This window comes from Corythoichthys intestinalis, chromosome 1 (genome assembly GCF_030265065.1).
Source record: "Corythoichthys intestinalis isolate RoL2023-P3 chromosome 1, ASM3026506v1, whole genome shotgun sequence".
Classification (NCBI taxonomy): Eukaryota; Metazoa; Chordata; class Actinopteri; order Syngnathiformes; family Syngnathidae; genus Corythoichthys; species Corythoichthys intestinalis.
The window spans coordinates 50,445,740-50,462,379 of record NC_080395.1 but is presented as its reverse complement, the minus strand read 5'-3'; the positions used below and the strand labels follow the sequence as shown (position 1 = coordinate 50,462,379).

The 16,640-nt window shown below is 38.4% G+C and overlaps 1 long non-coding RNA gene across 1 annotated transcript in view; it reads left to right on the top strand.

The window, feature by feature from the left end:
* LOC130913964 (uncharacterized) overlaps nucleotides 1–15,818 on the top strand; it is a 33,563-nt gene extending 17,745 nt beyond the window's left edge. The window contains exons 2-3 of the long non-coding RNA XR_009062834.1: nucleotides 8,019–8,160; nucleotides 15,743–15,818. This is a non-coding gene — a long non-coding RNA (uncharacterized LOC130913964). The remainder of the gene's footprint in view (nucleotides 1–8,018; nucleotides 8,161–15,742) is intronic.
* Nucleotides 15,819–16,640: the final 822 nt, after the last annotated feature.

Here is a 16,640-nt window from a genome sequence, read left to right as displayed (position 1 = left end):
CAGAGCTAGAATTATTTGCAGAGTTAATAGCGGTTTGATGATGTCATTTTCAGTGACCTGAAGATAAATTGACCCCTGTTGTGTGAGTATTCCTTAAATGCCACCTACACAATTATAGTTGGAGTGTCCCTGGGTTGCTCCGTGTTGGGTTTGTTTTGTCTATGATACACACACACGCACACGCATGTACAGCACCAAATATGTAGCTAGAGTTTGAATTGCTGACCCATACCTCCATGTGTTCTAAAAATGTGTTCATTAAATGTCAGTAGGAATTAGATTCCCAACTGTGATGATGAAATTATTTATTCATTATGAGAGCATCATGAGAGCATTTTGCCATGAACTACACTACTGATCAGCCCAGCACAACCAAGTGCTGCCAAAATAAATCATTTGCATGAGCTCCCTAGATAGGGTTTAACAATAATCTAACTTTGTTTGGATTTATATGTGGGACGGGGGGAATTATATGACTACAATTATGAGTTCTTTTTAATCTTCTGTTTTTTTTCTTTGAATGAGAGGGATACGTAATTCAAGCTCAAGTCTTGTATACTGGGAATCGTGTGTGCATGGCTATTTTCGTCCGACCTTGCAACAGATTTAGGGAAGTTCAATTAAAATAATTGTCATTCAGTTAGTAATTTAATAAAACAACACAATGTTACAATCATGAATTATAATGGTTAGCATTAGGGCTGTCAAAATTTCGCGTTAACGGGCTGTAATTAATTTTTTTAATTAATCACGTTAAAATATTTGACACAATTAACGCACATGCCCCGCTCAGACTAAAATGACAATACAATGTAATGTCCGCTTGTTACTTGTTTTTTGGTGTTTGGCGCCCTCTGCTGGCGTTTGAGTCCAACTGATTTTATGGGTTAGTACCATGAGTGAGCATGGTGTAATTATTGACATCAACAATGGCGAGCTACTAGTTTATTTTTTGATTGAAAATTTTCCAAATTTTAATAAAACGAAAACATTAAGAGGGGTTTTAATATAAAATTTCTATAACTTTTACTAACATTTATCTTTTAAGAACTACAAGTCTTTCTATCCATGGATCGCTTTAAGAGAATGTTAATAATGTTAATGCCATCTTGTTGATTTATTGTTATAATAAACAAATACAGTACTTATGTACCGTATGTTGAATGTATATATCCGTCTTGTGTCTTATCGCTCCATTCCAACAATAATTTACAGAAAAATATGGCATATTTTATAGATGGTTTGAATTGTGATTAATTAATTTTTAAGCTGTAATTAACTCGATTAAAAATTTTAATCGTTTGACAGCCATAGTTAGCATTGGATGCAAGAACCTTGGATTTATTTGTACAGTCATTTGGAGTGTTTTTGAACTACATTGATTTATGCCTTGCTAAAATGATGTCCTTCAACACATACATAAGTTTTATTTTTTCTTAAATGCTTGGTTAGACATCTTTTGTCCGAACAGCGTGGCACAATTTGAACAAGGTAAAGCGCTAGAGGCCTTCTTTTGAAATATTAATCAAGACGGTTTTGAAAATGTGCACTGTAAATATGGAAAACAAACTAGTAAATGCTTTCCTGAATGACAGCTATTGGTCATCTTTCCTGACAACAAATGGGTTACGTAATTTTTCTAGAGCATTAAAATGTGGCCTAGAAAAATTTGAAAATGCTCTGATGAGCTGCTTGTGGTTGGCTTTTTCTTTATTCTTACTATTATATGAGTGTTATGTTTGACATTTAAACATATAATTGATTTTCATAGGTTTTTCTTATGCAAGCTCAATGATGTTAAGAGAAAACAGTGTACCACCTCTGCAGTTCTTGATCATAAATTATACAAAGAGGGAGGACTTTCCGTGCGTGTGAAATGGCATTGTTCACAGTTTGTGTCACATCAGTGAATGTTTAACTAGGCACAACAAAAGCTTTTCAATATTTTAGAATGTAGGGACCTGCCGAGTGAAGAGCTGTGGCTGCACTGATGCTTTCCCCTAACCCAACCCCCCGAGTCTGATGTCACATCCTCTTCTGAGTAGTCATCTCTGGCTGGTTTCCTAAACCTCATAAAACGCTGCCGCAAAAAGTGTTTTCTCAATTCGCCATCATCATGTGGCCTACTAATGGACGCATTATCAAGAAATGAGTGTCTTACCACAATTTCTGCCATCTTTCAATATGAGTGAATGATTATTTACCATCCAAACAATTGCAATATTTCTTTTATTTTTTTATCTTTCTCAAACTCAATATACAGTATTTGGTACATTTTTGGTGCTGTCATATTGGATGCTATAAGATGTAAGTGTGAACATAATATTTGGAGGAATTTGTGTGTATTAGTGTGGCATCAATCAAACAGTTAACAGGTATGTTGAGGTTGGTGTCTCAGAAGTCCTGTAAAAAGCCAGAAATGATTAACTCAGACTCCATTGAACAGATGGGCCACAGAAAGAAACAAAAAAGAAAATGAAAGAAAGAAGGAATAAGATTACTACTTGTGTTTACATTCTGAATCTCATTTTGTTCAGTTTTTATTTTTATTTTTTTTTACACCCTGACTCCGTTCAGATGTCTCCTAGATAAACCTCAGATTTTCACTGTAGTCCACATGTTCAGGGACTTGTCTGATTAGGCATCCGCTAATCAGATGTGACCAGGCAGGCTTTTAAGTCACACACCATCATGCATAAGGACTGTTCAAATGTTGATGGGTGCATGAGACATTAACTGTCGAGCACACTGATGGGACGTGCACTTCCTTGGGAGTTTTCAACCTCCAGAGGACATCTGGCCACATTTGTCTGCTAGATCTTGCTTAATGTTTTTTTGTTTGTTTTTGTTTTGAACGTTTTTGCCAAATGTCACAGTCTTGCCTTGGATCCAAATTAGGAGTTATATGTGCACAAGAAAAGTTTTTGTGACACCAAAGTCAAGGGACATTTTTGTTATGTCGAGACCAAATGTGCAACAGTATTGAACTGTACATCTTCATGCTGTCGTAAGATTCATATTAGTATTATTCTCTAGAGGGAAAAAGGGGAGGGGGTGCTAATCTTGACAAATTTTAAGAAAAAAATTTTTGAAACAACTTTTTTTCAAAAGTAAACAGATTATAGATAACTCTCCAGTGCTTCAATAAAATTACTTGTATTCATCCTTGGCCTACGAACAGGATGTACCACCTTTCCACGATATTATCAATATCTTTTAAATAGTGTTTTGGTCCTCCTGCTTGATAAAAATGACAACATACTTGTCACCTTCGTAGGAGAAGAAATCCTTCCCTGCGTTTTATAAAAAACAAACCTGAAGGTTTCCAGTAGATATGGATCATAATATTTTTATTGCCCAGCTGCAATATAAAATATGAAATCTTTTTCCTTATGCTAATAGAAATAATGTTGGCCATAAGGTAGGTTCACCATTGTGATATCCAGACTTTACAGCCAGAAAAGCTTTAAACAGCCATAAAAGAAGGTGGGTGAAATGAATCAAACAAGACATGCAACTGCCTAATGTTTCCAACAAAAACTCACAAGATAGATAAGCAGCTAAAGCCAAGTGACAAGTGACAATAAAACAGACATGAATTGAGACGTGTACATTTTGTCAGAAGAGGAGCTGCAAGGCACTGTTCTAATGCTTAGCCTAAGGCTGTGGCAGACTGGAAGGAATGTTACATTATTGTTATGTGTGATCACCGTCAATGCACTAGCACAAATGTCAAGAGGGTGTTACATGTACCAAAGTTGTTAGCATATTGGAGCATGTTCAGATGTAGACAGGTAAACATCATGTGATGATGTAAGTCACACAATATAAAGTGCAGTCAAGTTTAATCCAGTCGACAACAACAAAGCTGAACTCTCTAAAGCTGTTTGCTTATTGGAATCACTGCACAATTACTGGTCCTGCACAGAATGGACGTTTAATCAATGTATGGATCCTGCCCCCTTTTGTTAATAATGAAAATTACATCTATAATCAATTAAACAATGCTCAGTGTTAAGGGTTGTCACACTGCCAACTAGCAGGGGGGAATCCTTTTATTGACTTTCTTTTGAGGATGTTCAGACATTAAAACTACTGTATTCAGCTGAATCAGAAATTCTACCTAACAAAAAAATTCATTTACTTTTTTGAATGAGACACAAGAGAGGTTTTTATTGAAGTGCATGTGGATTACTGAATAAATGCATTTTCACTTTAAGAAACTGTGTGTTTCTTAACCCTATCATGCATGAATTATGATTTTTTTTTCTCCCCTAAATATTTTTATTATATCATCTAGGACAGGGGTCTGAAACGTGCAGCTAAAGGCTCAGTTGCGGAATGCGAGGCAATATTTTGCAGCCCCCATTTGACGATCAATTGTAGGATTAGTGGTGCCCGCATATATTTTCAATAAATTCAATTAACTAATCAGTTGAAGGATCCAATGGAAAAACAACCAATTACGGTATGTACAGTGAATTGGAATAAATGACTTAAAATAAACATTTTCAAAATTAATTTAAAAATATACATTTTTCTAAATGAAAAAAAATACATTTATTATTTTTTAAATTAAAAAAAAAATAATGAAAACAAATTGTAATAAATTAAAAAAAAAAAGCTAGAATAGAGACAGAAATTCAGGTAAGTGTGGCCTGTATGCATTATGTTCAGGGAATTTTATTAATTTATTATTTTATGTTTTGTGTAACCTCTTATGACCTCACATAGTTTAACTCTTTGGCTGCCATTGACAGCAATCAATGTCCAACCCATTTCAACTAGGAGGTGCTGGAAGCCATCGTTCGATGGCTTCCAGCTATTGCCGTCAATGGGTGTTTCTCTTTTACTAACGACTACAACACATACTCTGTGACCTGGGCTGGCAATGAATGAGTTAAACTAATCATATCTTTTGAATACATATCCACTGGAGTGACCACTGTCCCTTACAAGGTTTAAATATATCCAGTGGGGCAAATAAGTATTTAGTCAACCACCAAATGTGCAAGTTCTCCTACTTGAAAAGATTAGAGAGGCCTGTGATTGTCAACATGGGTAAACCTCAACTATGACAGACAGAATGTGGAAAAAAAAAACAGAAAATCACGTTGTTTGATTTTAAAGAATTTATTTCCAAATTAGAATGGAAAATTAGTATTTGGTCACCTACAAACAAGCAAAATTTCTGGCTGTCAAAGAGGTCTAACTTCTTCTAACGAGGTCTAACGAGGCTCCACTCGTTACCTGAAAAATGGCACCTGTTTTAATCCATTATCGGTATAAAAGACACCTGTCCACAATGTCAGTCAGTCAGTCGCACTCCAAACTCCACTATGGCCAAGGCCAAAGAGCTGCCAAAGGACACCAAAGACAAATTTGTAGACCTGCACCAGACTGGGAAGACTGAATCTGCAATAGGTAAAACGCTTGGTGTAAACAAATCAACTGTGGGAGCAATTATTAGAAAATGGAAGACATACAAGACCACTGATAATCTCCCTCAGTCTGGGGCTCCATGCAAGATCTCACCCCGTGGCGTCAAAATGATAACAAGAACGGTGAGCAAAAATCCCAGAAGCACACGTGGGGACCTAGTGAATAACCTACAGAGAGCTGGGACCACAGTAACAAAGGCTACTATCAGCAGTGTTGGGCACGTTACTTTAAAAAAGTAATTAGTTACATTACTCACTACTTCTTCCAAAAAGTAACTGAGTTAGTAACTTAATTACTCTATAGTAAAAGTAACTAGTTACCAGGGAAAGTAACTATTTCCGTTACTTTAAAAAGAACTTGTTGTATGTCAAAGAATTTGACATTATCTGAGCAGTATTCGAGTCAGTGGAATAGAGAAGAACAGACAGGTAGTTAACTTGTTAGGTGCTTCAGCAGATTTGAATTGCTTATCACAGATGTCGACAAAAGCTTTGCCCCGGGACATAAATTACACATTACATGCAGGTTCTTTCCTTTAATTTCGACAAACATGAAATAGTGTCTATATCTCCACCTCTTAAAGGACAAATTTTCTTCTGAATGCTCTGCCATCCCGACCCTGTGCATCTGTTTTGCGTGTGTTTGCCGCACGCGCTGTTCCAGTTTGCTTGTGAAATCACCAGCTCTGATTGGCTTACCACGACACATGACTCTAACCCTCAGCCAATCACAATCACTTCCATCGCATCTCTCGAGGGGCTGCATTCAGGTAGGCTCATTTCCCGACAATTCACGTCACCTTCAAAGCGTCTGCCGTCCTCGAGATGGAAGCAGAATTATTGCTGGCTGACAGTGGGAGATGGGAACGAGGCTAGCATCATGTGTAGCAAACACAGAAATGTTACCAAACTTTGGAAAGCGTTGTCTAATTGAATGAGCAGGGACAAACAGCTTGGAGTCAGAAGTACGTGCGCTATTCTCGAACCTGAACGCACCCCAAGTCTTGGATGACAAATCAACAGAGCAGAGAGTCGACTCGACACGGCTGGTAGTTTCTTCAATTTATTCAGAGTAAGTAATGCACCGCTTTTGACTGTCAGTAACGGTAACGGCATTGTAACGGCGGAAAAAGTAATTAGTTAGATTACCCCGTTACTGAAAAAAATAACGCCGTTACGTAACGGCGTTATTTATAACGGCGTTACTCCCAACACTGACTATCAGTAACACAATGCGCCGCCCAGGACTCAGATCCTGTACTGCCAGACGTGTCCCCCTGCTGAAGAAAGTACACGTCCAGGCCCGTCTGCGGTTCACTAGAGAGCATTTGGATGATCCAGAAGAGGACTAGCAGAATGTGTTATGGTCAGATGAAACCAAAATAGAACTGTTTGGTAGAAACACAGGTTCTCGTGTTTGGAGGAGAAAGAATACTGAATTGCATCTGAAGAACACCATACCCACTGTGAAGCATGGGGGTGGAAACATCATGCTTTGGGACTGTTTTTCTGCATAGGGACCAGGATCTGTGTAAAGGAAAGAATGAATGGGGCCATGTATCGAGAGATATTGAGTGAAGATCTCCATCCATCAGCAAGGGCATTGAAGATGAGACGTGGATGGGTCTTTCAGCGTGACAATGATCCCAAACACACAGCCAGGGCAACAATGGAGTGGCCTCGTAAGAAGCATTTCAAGGTCCTGGAGTGGCCTTGCCAGTCTCCAGATCTCAACCCCATAGAAAATCTGTGGAGGGAGTTGAAAGCCCGTGTTGCCCAACGACAGTCCCAAAACATCACTGCTCTAGAGGAGAACTGCATGGGGGAATGGGCCAAAATACCAGCAACAGTGTGTTAAAAAGTTGTGAAGAGTTACAGAAAACGTTTGGCCTCCGTTATTGCCAACAAAGGGTACATAACGAAGTATTGAGATGAATTTTTGGTACTGATCAAATACTTATTTTCCACCATGATTTGCAAATAAATTCTTTAAAAATCAAACAATGTGACTTTCTAGGTTTTTTTTCCACATTCTGTCTCTCATGGTTGAGGTTTACCCATGTTCACAATTACAGGCCTATATAATATTTTTAAGTGGCAGAACTTGCACAATTAGAGGTTGACTAAATACTTATTTGCCCCACTGTACGTATGTTAAGAATGTGAATGTTTAAATGGGTAAATAAAAATGGCTGTCAAGAAATGACTCTCTTTGCAATAATAGTGTCTCATACTGGATACTGTATGTGAGTTTTGTACTCATTAATATTTGCATATTGTAACTGATTTGTTGTAATGCAACCAATGTTATGACAAATTATCAAATAATCATGTAATGTCTCAAGTTGACTGAAAGCTCTTATACACAGCTGAAATACATAAAAACTTTCAAGACGTTCCTAGTAGATCTCATACATCCAAGTGCATTTTAAGCCGTTCCTATAGTAGATCTCATACAGTACATCCAAATCCAAGTGCATTTCAACCAACCTCCCCATGTTTTTATCTGCTAATGGCATCAAGTCCCTTAGCTAGACTGAACTGTATTTCATACTGACGGCATCCTGTTGTTTGCAGGGAACACAGCCTCCTCTTCTGGACAAAAATGAAAGCAGCAATACTAGTGATGAAGCCCTCACAGGTGGTGTTTGGTGTGTAACAACCCTTGTTGCTATGAGTCCTACAAATCAAGTTTACAGCAATCATGGCGGTTCTACAGGTAATGAAATAGCATTTTATCACGGTGAGTGGAGTGATGCTAAATGCTTAAAAAAAAAAAAAAAAAAAAATCAGGCTACTGAGTGTTTCAGTGTCCCTTAGGAAATCTTCAAATCTCAAATGTCTGCCACCACACTCTCAATAGATAACCAGTTATTTGACTTGAGAAAAATCATATTATTGCCAGGGGAAGCGTTAAAAAGTGTTTCATGATCGATGTATCTGATTAGTTTCCTTCGACGTAGAGCTAATCAGGCCAAAGCGATCGATGGTGTGGTTGTCACATCACCTTGTGTTCCTTTCTTCAGATAACTACAATGTAAATGATTGGGCACCGGTGGAAAACCTACTGGGATGCATTCTAAACTCATCCTGCATTGCATAGTGCGTGTGGGAATCTATGTACACACTTGACTCTACTTAATCAGTAGTGCTGAGAAACGACTTCCTATTATGCAGCCCTCTCTATGATAATATTTGTTATTTGTACTTTATGGGTTTCCAGATCAGGTTCTACATTCGGTAAACTTTACAGCCACCTGGTTACTTGTGCTACAAGAAATATATTGAGGAAATACTCTAATGGACAGTATTCCATTATAATCTTAGTTAAAATGACTAGATTTGATGTAGTAAGCTAAATTTGTTGGAGTAGGGGTTATAGGTTAGGGTCAGGCCCGTACGTATAGCATGGAACTTGATTTGGACTAGGGTCACAAGGGAGCTGAAGCATCCCAGAGGATTTCCGGCAAAAAGCAAGGTACGTGCACAGCCTAAACCAAACACCTGTCAATCACAAGGCTCACACAGATTAAGAAAACCATCCTATCGATGGGCCAATTTTCTCATTGAAAAAACACACACACAAAAATCTCACATTAATACCCATCAGTAAAGCTAACCACTCTTCCATTGCGGTATTTTTACAAATAAAATTGCTGTAAATTCTTCATTTATTTGCAACACTTCTCATATGCAGAAAGAGCAGCAATACTGCCAGATTCCCTAACCCTAACCCAATCCTCACCCTTTGTCACATCTTCATTTACAGGCAAGCTAACAGCTAAACAAAAAATGTCAGCGTGGGAGCTTTACATTTCTTATTAAGCTGCTCATTTCTTTGGTACCCTAGGAACCAATAAGGAATACAAATGAATATCGAGAAGATGTTTCTGGTAAAGTACCACAACCATCTCAACTCAGAAATAATGGTGAAAGGGATTTGAGATAAGAAAACTTTAAGATTTACTAATAACTTATAAATGTTAGAATATGATCAAGTCCATTCAAAGACCCATGTAATGACCCGATAATGTCCATTAATGAAGAAAATTCCTCTTTACCGACAGACAATTAAATGAGCAATGTAGTTTGATTGACGTATAGAATAAAAACAGTCGAGAACTGAAAGAAAGCAGGGAACTAACTACAAACAAAGTGGAGAGACAACAAGGACCACCTGGACAGGACACGAGTGGCTGGTGGAAGCTGAGTAGATGAAACATAAGGAGCATGGCTGTCAACTTACTTGTATACACTAATGGAGAAACAAATCAAGGACAAGAAACACAGGAAAACATGAGAAGGCGAGCTACCAAAACCAGATCATAGACCCCTTACTTTTGATTGCAGTAAGGCCATTGTTACAATAGTTTGAAAAGGTATCTGACCCTATAGGAATTTCTCACATTTCTGCATAAAAACACCATCAAATGTGATCTGATCTTTGTCATAAATAACATGAATGTAAAAACAGTGTCTGCTTTAACTAAAACCGCCCAAACATTTTTATATTTTAATGAGGATAGCATGCAAACAATGACAGAACAAGGATTAATAAGTAAGTGAACCCTCTCCTAAGAGAACCTAAAGAGCAATTGAAACTATTTTTACCAAACAATTTAAGTCAAGTGTGTACCCAATCACTGATGAATGGTTTAAAGCTGTCCAGCCCACTATAAAACACACACCTGGTAAGAACTGACTTGATGAGAAGCATTATCTGATGTGCATCATGGCTCGGTCAAAAGAGCTGCTTGAAGACCTGCGATCAGGGATTGTTGATTTGTATAAACCTGGGAAAGGATACAAAACCATCTCTATAAGTCTGGATGTTCAACAATCGACAGTCAGAGAAGTTGTCTACAGATGAAGAGTTTAGCACTGTTGCTTCTCTCCCAAGGAGTGGCCGGCCAACAAAGATGACGACAAGAGTTCCACGCAGACTAGTCAGAGAGGTAAAAAAAGAACCCAAGAGTGTCTGCTAAAGACTTACAGAAATCACTGGCGCAGTCCAAAATCTCTGTGCAAGCATCAACTATATGTAAAACTATAGCCAAGAATGGTGTTCATGGGAGGATTCCACGGAGGAAGCCACTCCTGTCTCTAAAAAAATAATAATAATAACTGTTGATGGTTTAATGTTCGCAAAAAGGCACTTGGACACTCCACAGAAGTTTTGGTAAAAATATTTTGTGGACTGATGAAACCAAAGTTGAATATTTTGGGAATAACAAACAACGTCATGTGTGGAGGACAAATGGAACAGCTCACCAACATCAACACCTCATCCCCACCGTGAAGCATGGTGGAGGGAGCATCATGATTTGGGGCTGTTTTCTACCTCAGGGCCTGGACAACTTGCAATTATTAATGGAAGAATGGATTCAAAAGTTCATCAGGATGTTTTGCAGGAAAACCTGAAAATGTCTGTCTGACGGTTGAAGCTAACAAGAGGATGGATGCTGCAACACGACAATCATCCAAAACACAGAAGTAAATCAACATCAGAATGGTTTCAGAAGAACAAAATACAAGTTTTTGTCTTGAACCCCATTGAGATGTAGTGGCATGACCAAAAGACGGTGATTCATGCCAGACATCCCAGGAATCTGACTGAACCACAGCAGTTTTGTAGAGAAGAATGGGCCAAGTAGGCACAACATTTTAAATGTAATGGTTCACTTACTTAATTTTCCGCCTTCTGTCATTGTTTGCATACTATCCTTATTAAAATATGAAAACCTGTACATTTTTACATAGATCAGATCACATTTGATGGTGATTTTATGCAGAAATGTGAGAAATTCCAAATGGTTCAGATACTTTTTCATACCACTGTATTATTGTTAGCCATCCAATTTCCGTACATTTTATCCTCACTAAGGTAATGTCAGTGTGATCTGGAACCTACCTAGCTAACTCTGGGTGGTGTAGCCAGGGCTTGTTGGTCACTAGCTAATTGCAGGCCACTTGAAGGCAAACAACCATTCACACTTACAAACAACTGAGAGTCTTCAATCAAACGTCTATGCCTGTTTTTGGAACGTGGAAAACATGTAAACTCATATGCAGCAGGAAAGATGGTTTCCAGAATGTTTAATACATAACCTCAAAACTGCAAGGTGAATGTGCAAACCTATGGGCCACCATGCTGCTCGGTCAACAGTGGATATGCTGATTGCTGCCAAGTATAGCTTCTGAAGTCACAATAAATCAACAATGAAACAGTCATTTATCATTCCAACCCAAAAGAAAATTAAAAATATATAGTTTGTTTTGAGTGACTTGACTTCAATAACAATTTATTGTGGCTGTTGTTGTTGTTTTAAGTGTGTTTCATAGTGGCTGCAGTTTGCAGTGCAGACTTATTATGTTGTTGCATGGGAATGTTTTAGTTTTGGAAAACCGAGAATAACAGAAAACCCAATAGAAGAGTGGCAACATTTGATGTGTGTGTCATGTGAGCACATGTCATAATCTAAATATGTGCAGGGGCGAGAGATGGTGTTGGGGGTTGATGGTGTGTGTGTCAGCCTGCCAAGAGAACAGAGAGCCCCTGACTCCCTATCTTGACAAAGTTAGGTAATTAACGACAGAGCCTATTAAAGGGGGAATATTCAGCCAGTGATAAATGGCTTTAATAACAGGGCCGTGTTCTCTCTAACAGAGACAGATCCTCCCGCCACCGTCTCCCTGCCCACCAGATAAAAACTACCCAGACTCCCGGCTCACCACCCTCTTTATCTTGCCTTCTCCCAATGGACGCCTTCTCTCCATTTTCCCCGTTGCTGTGTTTCCATGGTCCTCATAAAGAGGATAGAAAAGTTCCATCTGTCAGTCTGTCAAGAGGATTTCTCTGCAAAGTTGAATTTGGTCTCATTTTCATCTGCTTGCATGGATACTTGTGCTGTTACACTCTTTATGAAGGGGGCATGCAAATTGGACAGTGAAATTGTGCAAGGGCCAATTTATGTTGCCATGCAGCACGTTAACAGGAGTTGTGCTTCTACTCAATGTGTCCTGGCGGGTTTAGGGGCCAAGGGCTGACCACCAGGGTTGCATCCATCACAGCACCTCAGTGTGAGATGCTTGTCCTTAATAGGATACAAGACACGATCAAAGGGATGAAGTTTTGCCTTTTATTCATAATCACAACAGTGTTACGTATTTGTGACTGAGGTAAACATCTGCTTTTTACAGCAATCAATGTTTTACATTTATAGATTTAGAGATTAAAAATTCTTAATAGTTGTGTGTATTAATGGCCCACCATAATCAAAAATAAATAAATGATCAAAAATGTTCTACCAGATAGTTCCATTTTATGGTAATGGGAGACAATAACACACAACAACTGTGTTCATTCTACCCAGCACTTTTTTGTAGTGATGTAACGTGGTGCGCCGAGCCTCTGATGCGTAGGGACGTTTCCGCGAATCATGTACCGAGGCTCGCTTAATTTAGGGGAGGTTCCGAAAAGGATGACATCCGAAGCCTCGCTGCCCAGCTGTAACACGTGATTGCTTCAGGGAGCACTTTAGATTTTGCCATGACAGCTCACTACAGTATATAAACACCTCTGGTTACATTCAAAATGTCGGTCTTTGAAGGAGTGGTGAGAGTCTGGATAGTTTGGAGGTGGTTTGGAGAGTGAAAGGTTAAGGAGTGGTACAGTAGTTGATAGGATGGAGCCAGAAGAAAGATGACTTTTCCCCTGTGTGGAAAAATTTTGTTGTTGTTTTTTTTTAATTAAAATGAATGAACCCCTCCCATACTCTACATCAATGTTCAAGGTACACATTTACTGTCCTCTGGCTGATTTCATTCATGCCAATTTAAAAAAAAAAAACATTGCACAACCTGTCATATGACGACACTACCATTTGGGGAATCATTTTCACACGCACACACTACACACTATTACAGTAATGAGTAATCCCTCGCTACTTCGTAACTCAACTTTCACAGACATTTTAATCTTGTTATAGGAGTAAAAAAAAAAAAGTTCTAAAAACATGTATGCGCACTTGATATTCATCTACATATTTATCTACACTTAGACACCCCACACACGTATCATATGAGAGAATGAATGTACAGTATGTATTATTTGTACATTTTATTTATGTTATTTATATTATTAATATTTCATTTACGTTTCAAACTATTCTTTAATGTTCTAATGATAATATACAGTGCTGGCCCAAAATATTGGCACCCCTGCAATTCTGTCATATCATGCTCACTTTCTCCCAGAAAATGATTGCAATTACAAATGCTTTGGTAGTAATATCTTCATTTGTTTTGCTTGCAAAAACACAAAAGAGAATGAAAAAAAAAAAAAAAACAATTATCATTTTAAACAAAACTCCAAAAATGGGACGGACAAAAGTATTTGCACCCTCAGCCTAATACTTGGTAGCACAACTTTTAGACAAAATAACTGCGAACAACCACTTCCGGTAATCCATCAATGAGATTCTTACAATGCTCTGCTGGTATTTCAGACCATTCTTCTTTGGCCAACTGCTCCAGGTCTCTGAGATTTGAATGGTGCCTTCTCCGAACTGCACTTTTCAGATCTCTCTACAGGTGCTCTATGGGATTCAGGTCTGGACTCATTGCTGACCACTTCAGAAGTCTCCAGTGCTTTCTCTCAAACCATTTTCTGGTGCTTTTTGAAGTGTGTTTTGGGTCATTGTCCAGCTAGAAGACCCATGACCTCTGAGGGGGACCCAGCTTTCTCACATTGGGCCCTATATTATGCTGCAAATTTTTTTGGGTAGTCTTCAGACTTCATAATGCCATGCACACGGTCAAGTAGTCCAGTGCCACAGGCAGAAAAGCAACCCCAAAACACCAGAGAACCTCAGCCATTTTTGACTGTGGGGACCGTGTTCTTTTCTTTGAAGGCCTCGAACCATAGAGGCCTCAACAACATAGAGGCCTCAATTCTACTGTATGTTGATGCCTTTTCTCAAAAAGCTCTACTTTTGTCTCATCTGACCAGAGAACATTCTTCCAAAACATTTTTGGCTTTCTCAGAAATAGGGTCTTTTTGGGTATTCTAACATTGAGTCCCTTTTCATTCAGATGCCAATGGATAGTACGGGTTGACACTGTTGTACTCTCGGACTGCGGGACAGCTTGAACTTTTTTGGATGTTAGTCGAGGTTCTTTTGCCACCATCCGCACAATCTTTCGTTGAAATCTCTCGTCAATTTTTCTTTTCCGTCCACATCTAGGGAGATTAGCCACAGTGCCATGGGCTTTACGCTTATTGATGATACTGTGTATGGTAGACACAGGAACATTCAGGTCTTTGGAGATGGACTTGTAGCCTTAAGATAGCCCATGCCTCCTCACAATTTTGCCTCTCAAGTCCTCAGACAGTTCTTTGGTCTTCTTTCTTTTCTCCATGCTTAATGTGGTACACACAAGGACACAGGTTGAGTCAACATTAATCCATTTTAACTGGCTGCAAGTGTGATTTAGTTATTGCCACCACCTGTTATGTGCCACAGGTAAGTAACAGGTGCTGTTATATACACAATTACAGAAGCATCACATGATTTATCAAAGGGTGCCCATTCTTTTGTCTGGCCCATTTTTGGATTTTTATATAAAATGATAATGATTTAATTTTTTTTTGCCATTCTCTATTGTGTTTTTTAATTGCAAGCAAAATAAATGAAGATATTACTACCAAATCATTTGTAATCGCATCTTTTTCTGGGAGAAATTGAGCATTATCTGACAGAATTTCAGGGGTGCCAATACTTTTAGCCAGCACTGTATGCATTTTTAGGATTTTATATACACTTATTGATATTATAGATTCCCAAAAAAATGTATGTCAAAAATGGGGGAGGGGTGACCTTATTTCGCAGTTTTTCACTTTACTCGGTTGGTTCTGGTCCCCGTTAACAGCGATTTGTGGGGGATCATTGTATATTCATATCTGATAATCTATGTACATAGATGATTTGGTCAAACAATAACTTCGTAAATTTAATTCCTTCCTAACAGACACACACAAACACACAAAATCAACGAATCAATCATGTGGTTGAGAGACAACTGACTGTGATCATACACTTAACCAGTAGGTGGTACCGTGCTCACATGAAGCTTCGAGAAATTAACCCTATTTCGAACCACGTGGCTCAAGTGGTTCAATGCCTCACGAGGCTTCATCTACCCATCACTACTTTTTTTGTTTTGTTTGCCATTATTTCTGAAAATTCTACTGCCTAAGGATAGGATTTTGTAAATGCAAGCAAGGTATTCTGTTATTGCAGGATATGCGAAGCCAACGCGGACGAAAATGCGACCCGGAAGCAAATGAAGAGTGAAGTGATATTTATTGAACTCAGGCAAGGTGTTGGGTGGCTGGCGGGGGTAATGAGTCAGTAAAAAAATCTTTTAATATCTGAAAAATCTATTTTTATTTGTAGGTGAGTACCAAATATGGACCTCTATGAGTCCATGGCCCATTTGTTGGGGACCAATGGTCTATTCCAATTGTGGACCAGTCTGGATACATTCATGTTGTGTCAAAACAGGTCAGTGCTATGTTAAATTAGTACAAACTGTACAAATTTTGTCACACACTAAATTAATTCAACATTGTTTATTTGAACACTAAATATATTTACATAACATGTAGGTACATCTGTTGTTTATACTGTACTTCCACTGATTTACTCCTGTCCAATTATTTTTAACACATTAAAAATAAATTGTATTTTGTTTTTTGTACTGGAAATGTACATACACACTTAATCCTAGCAATTGCCTGAGCGTTACATAAACTATCTGCTTAGTTTGTGAAGAAAAGACAAATATTGTCATAATTTGTGCCAATTGACCATTAGAGCTGATGGGGAAGTTAAGAAAATTGCTCAATGAAGTACTGTATTACTTTATGGTTTCTGCAGATTCAACAACACCTGGTCTTTCTGTTTTACTAAATAATAGTCGTGCATCAGTCATCAAACTGCTTTGTAGCATTCAGAGTGCTCACACAGAACCAAAGTAAGCGAGTCCATTAAATACACATGAGAATCTAATTAGGGCCCCCCTTGTGCATGGGACTGGGAGGTAAGAGTCATAGGGGACTCACACTGAAAAGACATGACACAAAGTGAGCGCAGTACTGCAAATTAATAGAGCATGGCCAAGTACCACTGAGCTATT